The 8,733-nt window shown below is 46.2% G+C and overlaps 1 long non-coding RNA gene across 2 annotated transcripts in view; it reads right to left on the reverse strand.

Annotated features, from left to right (window-relative positions):
* LOC137164536 (uncharacterized) overlaps positions 1-8,176 on the reverse strand; it is a 104,270-nt gene extending 96,094 nt beyond the window's left edge. The window contains exon 1 of one of the 2 annotated variants that reach the window (XR_010923088.1): positions 8,122-8,176. This is a non-coding gene — a long non-coding RNA (uncharacterized lncRNA). Of the gene's footprint in view, positions 1-1,859; positions 2,212-8,121 lie in introns of those variants that run through there. The other variant, XR_010923089.1, reaches the window with a different exon arrangement.
* Between the last annotated feature and the right edge of the window lie 557 nt (positions 8,177-8,733).

The following is an 8,733-nucleotide window of genomic DNA, read 5'->3' on the forward strand; positions in this document are numbered from 1 at the left end:
GTTCCAGCACCAATTGCAGGAACACAAGACAAACATGGTTTTAAGCCACTATCATTATTCAGCATATACTGAGGCCTGCCTGTCCTCCAGTTACATTAGAGTAATCTCAGGGCCGTTTCAGCTTATGCTCTGCTTCCAATGATCCTCTGAACTCTAGGAAGCAGAAAGTGTTGTGAATGCACTTTTTCTACACTTCCATTCTTCCTCAACACACCATTCCCCTCCCAGCCAACCCCTGAGGAGACGGGGAGCTGGGCTGGCATGGGGCCTGTCCCACATCCCCTACACTAGTGGAAGAGTCCCCTTAAACACAGCCTGTCTCCATCCCCTTTATGTCACCAGCACAATACAAAGGGGCTTTAGTGGAATAGAGAATTGATTGCATTTACTTAATAGGATTCCTTGCGGAGGATACCTGTCAGGGAGAGCATGGGTGACAGAATCAGGCCTCCAGCATGGTTTCTTTCTCCTCATAGTTCCATAATCAGCTAACATTCAGCACCAGTTGTGCTGGTAAGAAACATCTCCTAACCTCTCAACATTTGGCTTGGATTGTACAAGCTGTAGGGCCAATGCTAAGTTTCTCGAGTGTGTTTCTAAATGGAATTTAAGCTGGTACTTGAAGTGAGTCATATTTAATAACCTAGAAAATGAAGTGCTCCATTTAGCCACACAACCTGCATAACTTGGGTGGAGGCAGTGAAAGTTTCCTCCCGTTGTGTCATCCATGTACCCCAAATCCAAGTGAGAGAGGCCAACTCTATGAATGAGAAAGTAGTTTGGTGTCCTTTCCTATGGACTTTGATTGCCTATGCTGAGTTTGTCATTTAGGAGCAAATGTGGAAGCCAGTTCTAAGTTTAAAGGTTATATATTATTTAACAGTGTACTAGACAGAATTCTGTTACTGGCAACTTCAGGTCGAAGTCACTTTGCCTTAAATGAAACAAAATAAAATCCTTTCTGGAAATGGATTCCCTTAAGATTCCTTCTGTACTGGGCATGCTCCAGCCCATAGCTGAGCAGGGCTTTTCTTGCAGTTACCTCTGTGGACTATTGAGGTATGGGCAGGGGCCAGGCTCCTGAACTGAGAGCAGGGAATCTCTCTCTCCCCCCTCTACTCTCAGTGACTCCTTGCTGGGCCCAGGTCACAGAGAAGGAAGCTGCCTGATTCAAATACAGAGGGGAAAAAAGTCAGACATGCAGAAGAGCAGAGGGAATGGATTGGGACAAGGAGCATGGAGGGAAGGGGAGCAGAAACTGAGACTAGAAGCTGGTAGCAGGAGAGGAAAAGAAAACAGACTGGTTGAGTAATGACTCTAGGTGTGGGAGTCAAGGGCAAGTAGAAGGAGATTGGGAGAGAGATGGGGACACAGATCTGTTCTGTCCTTCGTAACCCATCCATTCCCTTCCCATTTTGCTTATCATCTCTGTAGAAGGCTTGACCCACCACTAGCATGCCTTTTCAGGACTTGGTGTGGCATAATAGCGCTTCTCTTTAGCGACCAGTACAGTCACTCACTCCACACTCATGGTGGCCGGCAACTTCTCAGGGCTTAACCCTCCAGCCAGGTCACTTTAAAGCCTCTCCTATTCTAGGGAAACTGAAAAATCCAACAAACAATGCCAATATCCTGTGTCAGGTCTCCTGGACCAAGACCCCAATGGTCCTTACACCCTTCTCTCTGAGCTCTGCATTGTCCTTTTCTCCTTACCTCAGAGAGCTTTGTACCACCTTCTCAGTGGGGGAACCCAGGTCTGCCCTGTACAGTGGATTCTACTCCAGGGAGCCTATGACACAAAGCCAAGGTCTGCTCTGTCAGACACCTTGCCACTACCCCCCCCCCCCCCGACTCCTTACCATTAGTCTTTCTTCAGACTATGTCCCTAGCCCCTTCTTCAGGTCTGCAACAAATAAGCCTCCTCCACAGCTTCTCCCCAGTGGTGCAATTCCTACTCTTTTGTGATGGTCTGCCACAGGAGCGTATTCCAATCCTGTGCCTTCCAGGTAGCTTCACTTTCCAGAGCCAAGAGGATGATAGTAGAGATCTTCCCTCTCTCCCTTTAGTCCTTCATATTCTAGTCCAAATACACCTGGGACTTTACCATCATAGCCTCTTGGACTTCACTGCCTCCAGCTTCATTTTGCCTCAAGAGAACCCACCTCTAGCCCCAGGCTTCACTACACCAGATAGCTCTCAACTTCCCCTCCAGGAAACTACCTCTCAGCTGAGTCTTTTCCTACTACCCTCTGTTCCATCCTTTATGAACACCCAGTTCCTCCCCAGCTGGGGGTTGATCACCATTTATACCTAACACCCCTCCAGGTGCCTCTTCCCCCTCCCTGTGTCTGTCATAAGCTGATTGTAAGCACATGAGGGCAAGGCCCATCCCCACTCTATGTTTGTATGGTACCTGGCACCGTGAGGCCCCATTCTTGGTAGGCCCTTAAGCACTACTTTAATAAACACGATTAACAGTAACCTAGGATGATGTGGTGCATTATCAGTGTGAATTTGGGGTGGCTAGGTTACCCAGTGAAACGAAGCTCCCTTTTCTACCTATGGAGGATAGCAAGATATTGAATCTCACAGTCATGGTATTTCTACACATAGAAAAGCTCTCACTAGCCCAGGACTGAATTTTGTCCAGCCTAGGTTTCAGCCTGAGGTAATCTGGGGAGAAAAATCCACATGTTGGGAGAGATGGAGCAAACATTTGTGGAGCTAGGAGATTTTTTTTTCACCTGAGTGATATGGCACATAAATCGCACTGGTGAGAGGGATTACTTTAGCTGCTGTGAAAAAGCATGAGATTGATGTAGATGTTTTTGCTGGAGAAAATACTGGCAATGAGAAGTTAGACCTACTGCCCAGGTCACTGGAGTGTGACCTCGTCAAGAGGAAACTACGTGTCATTGAAGTACACACACCCTCTTTTGGTGTCGGTCTCTTACTTTTCCTGACTCCTATGTTGCTTTCATGTCCTAACATCTTCACATTGAGAGAATTTTGTCCTAGTTCAGAGGGCTCACACAAGGCCTTAAACTCCACTTAAAACTTTGACATTAATGATGTCATTTGAGTTGTAGAGGTGTTGAGGCAGCTGGCATTTGACCTAATCTGTGGCACTCTGGTTTCCGTACCACTTGACCCTCCCCCCGCCCTGCCTACACAGGTGCTTCCCTGGCTAGAACTGCACCGGTGCTAAACCAGCACGGGGAAAAGTGCTAGAGGCCAGTATAAGGAGGCTTCCAATATAGATGCACTATAAGGATGGCCTGCAGCTTGTTGCCTATCCACAGCTAGGCAGTGTCAGGCCACCTCACTATTTGGATGAGAGACCTAGTAGAAAATTACATGGTGCTGTGGGATGAGACTGTGGTGAATCATTACACGGCCCAGCCTTCTCCTGAAGCAGCACGAATGGCCACAGCTGGAGATGGGAGATTGCATGGGGAGGGGAGGGCAGGGCTCTGAGGCAGCACTGAGCACTCTCTCAGGTGCTTGGCTGGCTGGTTCATGCCCAGGGTCTAACTGATTGCCATGTGGGGTCAGTATGGAATGCACCCCCCAGCCAGATTGGCAATGAGCTGGGGGGTGTTTGCCTTCCTCTGCCACATGGGTTGCAGGTCACTTGCCAGGACTATCTGGCTAGACCTCACTGAATCATTTCCCTGCCACCTCAGGGGCCTCAGGTACTGGTGTGCCTTAGTCCCTCCTAGTCTCTGCCTGTGGCATGTAACAGTCTAGTCTCCTGTAGGCTATAATACATGGGTCTAATTTTGATCTTGGCTGGTGTTGATGGCCTGTGATGTACAGGAGGTCAGATTGGATGAACTGGTGGTTCCTTCTGGCCTTGATCTATGACTGCATGCCCTTTCTTTTGAGGTCATTATGGAACCAATGTCTCAGCAGGGTGGTTGGGGGTTCTGTGCAGAGGAGGAGAATTAAAGCTCTTTGGGGCAGGGACTAGTTCTGTGTTTGTACAGCACCTAGCACGATGGGGACCTGGTCCATGACTGGGGCTCCTACGTGCTTTGGTAATACAAATAAACAATAGTAATAATGTCTTTAGCACCTGTGGTCATGAAAGATCACACCATACTTTCACAAGAACAAGGGTGTTAACCCCACAGTCCTGCCCAAGGTCCATGCCACTTTTTTTTTTTTTTTTTAAAAAGGCATGTGGGAGAAGGAGAGAGGAACCATATAAAAATATACTTGTCCTGCAATATCCTTGAGAACTGAGGGAGAGATTAGTAAAATAGAAGGCCTGAAGTGGCTCTACCTAGGTACTCTGTTGTGGGAAGGAGAGGGGAAGGCAAAGTACTGAAAAAAATCGGTATTAATTGGATAAAACTCTTTTTCCTCTTTGGACTTACTGCAATCCTTGACATAAGTAGCTTTGTGATGGGGAGGGAGATGTGAGGAGAAACTGAATGGGAAAACAAACGGGGTGTCCTGGGGCAATTTCCTATCCTATCACTGGGTAAACTTGGGCATCCTCGAGCCTCACTTTCCCCCTCTATAAATGGTTAACAATGATACTCTCCTTTCTAAGGCACTTTGAGAATGATGGATGAAGCTGCCTATGGAAATGCAGTATTACCTGATAGTTAGGAAGTAACACCCAGGCTGTTAGATTCTTTTAGCTCCACTCTCCTTTTCCCATTAAAATGCCCTTTCTAGCAAGCCACCCTTATCTATTGGAGATTTATATTTGCCTGTGAGTTTGTCCTGAGAGTTTTTCAAAACCTTCCCTGTCCACCTGTGACCTGCATTAGCTACCTTCACCATTCCAGCCCAAAGCAGCTCAAGACTAATGACACAGAAATCTCTTCTCTACAGACTATAGGCAGATATGAGGCAGGTAAGGTTAATATAAATTAATTCCTCTCCCCACCTCCTTGTTAAGGATCAGATCCTGTCAACTTCTCCCTTAGGGCTTGTCTACATGGGGAAATTGACTGGCATACCTTGCAGCGAAATAGCTATTCCACTGTAGGTAGTCTGGTATAACTCCTCTGGGTAGACACTCAGAGACATTCTATTCCAGAGTAAAAGTGACTTTGTTCTGGAATATTTCCTCTACTTTGAAAGTCTCTCTGGGTGATTATCGAATATTAATTATGTAAGAACTTTGGGGCAGAGATCATCTTTTAGTTCTGTTGTACAGAAGCTTGTATACTGGGATCCTGCTTCAAGACTGGGGCTTCTAGCTGCTATCCAGTAATAAATAAATATCCAGCTCATAGCAAGAAGAACCCAGCTTCTGTTAGATGCAATCTTTGCCCAGTAGGTAGGCAACAATACACAACAGGGGGTGTGCATCTCACCTGGTTGCACTGGACTGAAATAAAAACAATAAAAGGAAAAACACATTTTTTTAATTGCCTTGGGATTTAGTAAACAAGCAGTTGATTTTGCATCAAGGAGTTAATGCCAACACAACAGCTGGCCTTCAGAGGGGATTTACTAATATAGCAACATGTAATTAACACAAGGTCATCACTAAAAATTACCAGGCCAATTTGCTGTTAAATAGCTTCCTCCTGGGGACAGGTCCTTGTTGGTGGAGGAGCTTTTGCAGTGTGTTGAGAGAGACAGACAGAATCTGGGCAAGAGCTGCAGCTTTCCCAAGGGAGATGGGATAACCATAAGGGGCTTCCCCCTCCCCCACATGCATACACAAGAACCCATCCTCTCCTACAGCCTATTCATAAACAGAAATCCTCTCCACTCACTGCCCCTGGAGAGGGAAATGGCCTTTTGTTCCCTTGCAGATTGAAATGCTACAATAAAGCTCAGCATTTAAGCCCTTTGAAGGCTCATGTTGAAGTCAATGGGGATGAATGGACGTTTATAAGGAGAACTATGAGAGAGTCAGTGAGGCTCCCCTCGCCAGCATTTGTAGAAATCCCCTGTTACTCTGTGAATAGGAGCAGGGGCTTGTTAAGAAAGAAGTACAAAAGAAAACAGACAGTTTTTGGCCAGATTCTGTCCTCCACCACATGCACACAACCTCCTCTGTGTATGTAATGCCAGAATGTTTCCCATCTGATGGATTATGAAACTGTCCTTGGGCCCTTCTGTGGGGGAGTGGGAAGCTGAAGTAGGGTGCCCATATTTTCCCAAAAGGAAAACAGCCCAAGCCCCGCCCACCCTCAGCCCCCCACCACACAGGGCCAGGTAGCTGGCCCACAATGTTCATCCAAGCCTGCTCTCCCTCCCATGTGGGGCTCGCAGCGCTATTCACCCCCCTGCATGTTCCTCTGTGCCCATCTATAGGTCACACCCCAAATGGGACAAATGCCCAGTTTTGCCAAGAGTTGGGATGGCCAGGACAAGGCTTAAAAAAGGGACTGTCTGAGCCAAAATGAGATATATGGTCACCCTAGTAGGGGAACCACCTTTGTTGGAGGACAATAAGGGAGAAACCACAAGAAAAATAAGGGACTATGCTCTATATTAATGGACATTTATGGGAAACACCATTTCTCTTAGCGTATCATGCATTTTTCTCTCTGGTGTAGGTTTCTATTTCCCTCCAGTATACAATGCAAGTATCATCATAAGCTTCAATTTCATTTAAAATGGTATTTATCATCAGTTTTAATACATCTTAAAATAAGGTAAGGGTGGGACAAATCAAAGAAATAAGGGAGTCTCTTAGAGTGACCAGCCGTCCATTATTTTATCTGCAAGTGTGAAAGCATACCAGGGCATGGCCCATGCCCCTCAGGATGCATGCATGGATCCTCATGCAGGATACAGCAAGCCCAAAACGTGAACAGGGTCCAACAGACATTATGTACCATAAAGAATATGCACCAGCTCCAGCCTGACAAGTACGGGGAGCCGTGCTGGGCAATCTGAGCAAGTGCCACAATCCACAGGCCTACAATACTTGCAGGGAGTTGTGTACAGATGTGGGGGTTTTATGATTAAAAAAGCCTGTAGAAGGATCTCACTTTCTATCAACTTCTATGAGTATTTTAGAAGAATGTTGATAGAACCCAATTGGTTTAATCCCCATTAGATTCTGCAGGACTTTTCCATAAGACTAAGGATGAATGAATCAGTTCAGATAAGTGAGGAGCCTCCCATACCCCAAAAAGAAGCCCTTTGCCCCAGACTTGCACTGAACCTTCTTTGAGTGGATCTTTCTTCTCCATTGTCATTCCCCAGCTTCATGCTGGGACAGCAAGTGTGTCTGTCACAGAACTGCTCACTCAGCCAGGAGGAGGAGCCAGAAAGCTTAACTCCAGCCCAGTTTGTAGTCCCAAAGGATTTGAATACAGAAGTTCAGATGAGCAATAACCTCCAGATACATTTGGGTGCTAACCAAGAAATGATACATTGCAGGAAAAGCCTTTGATTTATTTTCTTAAATTAAAAAAGTAGGTCTGGAATGTTACTGTTCAGAAGCTGAACAGGATGCCTATATCAGAATGGGGTTGCCTTTCTTATTCTCTCAGCTATACAGAATCTTAGAGCAGGCCCTCTGCCCTGGTAGACTATGGACCTGAACAGGATCACACATGCCTAAATCATCTTCCCAGCATAGAGGGAAAAGAGAGGGCTAGCAAACCAGACCCAAACACATCGCAGCGTCATGAAACTAGATATGAGCTCTGCCCAAAATTAATTCAAGATCCAAGCATCTCCAAAGCATGGGGATGCTCAGATCCAGGGTCCTGATTTGATCTGTAATCAGGAAATGGGTCACCTGAGAAGTTTGGAACCAGATCTGAACTTCACTAAGATTTGTGGCCCTTCAGAAGTAGGTTTTGGTAGGGGCTTCTCTCAAAAACAAAACTCTCCCTCACATTTCAGTCCCCTCACCCCAGCTGCCTCCCATCCAATCTTCCAATACCCCTAGAGGTACACATTGTGGAAAGCTACCTGATTTTTTACTCAGTTTTGCACAGAGTGTCACAGAAGCCCAGGGATATCCCTAGCCTGTCGAGGTGGGTGGGCACTCACAAAACAGTTCAGTACACAACACATAAGATCAGCCACTCAGACTCCCTTCTCCACGGAGAGCTTTATCTCTTGATCACAGGAAAACAGGTAACAATCACCACACACACCCACCCACCCAGAGTCTGGATTTCTTACCCAGCCCTGGATTCAGGGACTAGCCTTCTCCTGGGCAGTCTCTGGCTTACTTTCCCCAGAACAGCTATTTTTATGGCCTCTCCTTGGAGCACCTGTGTGACTAGCCTGAATTGCTATTAACTCCATTTGCCCAGGTCAGTGTGAGGGCCTCTGCACCCTGCAGCTATGGGTAATAAATTACCATTAGCAAATAAGGGCCTGAGCCTGGCTCATTGAAGTCAATGGGAAATTGCCATTTACCATTATGGGAACAGGATCAAGCCCTAAATAAGTAGGGAGAGTTCTGGTGGTAACCAAAACAATCCTATTTGCTAAGAAAGGGATCATTATTCCAAAAGACTAGCTTTTTAAAGCAAGGTCAGCCAAATGGCTCAGAAAACAAACCAGAAACGCTTTTGTATGTGAAGATCTTCAAGACTACAAAACGGGTATTCTCACCAGAACAGGCTCTCTTGTGAGATTTCCAACGCTTCCTGCTTCCAAACCAGACAGAAATAGCACATCACCTGCCTTTCTCATGGTATAACCCTTCTGGCCAGACCCAGGAAGTGCATTAGCTAGAGAGAATTAATGATAATGAGAGAGAAAAGCTGAGTAAACTCTTCTGAACCT

Source organism: Emydura macquarii, unplaced genomic scaffold (assembly GCF_026122565.2).
Source record: "Emydura macquarii macquarii isolate MOO-44397 ecotype Brisbane River unplaced genomic scaffold, CSIRO-AGI_Emac_v2 contig_2676, whole genome shotgun sequence".
Classification (NCBI taxonomy): domain Eukaryota; kingdom Metazoa; phylum Chordata; order Testudines; family Chelidae; genus Emydura; species Emydura macquarii.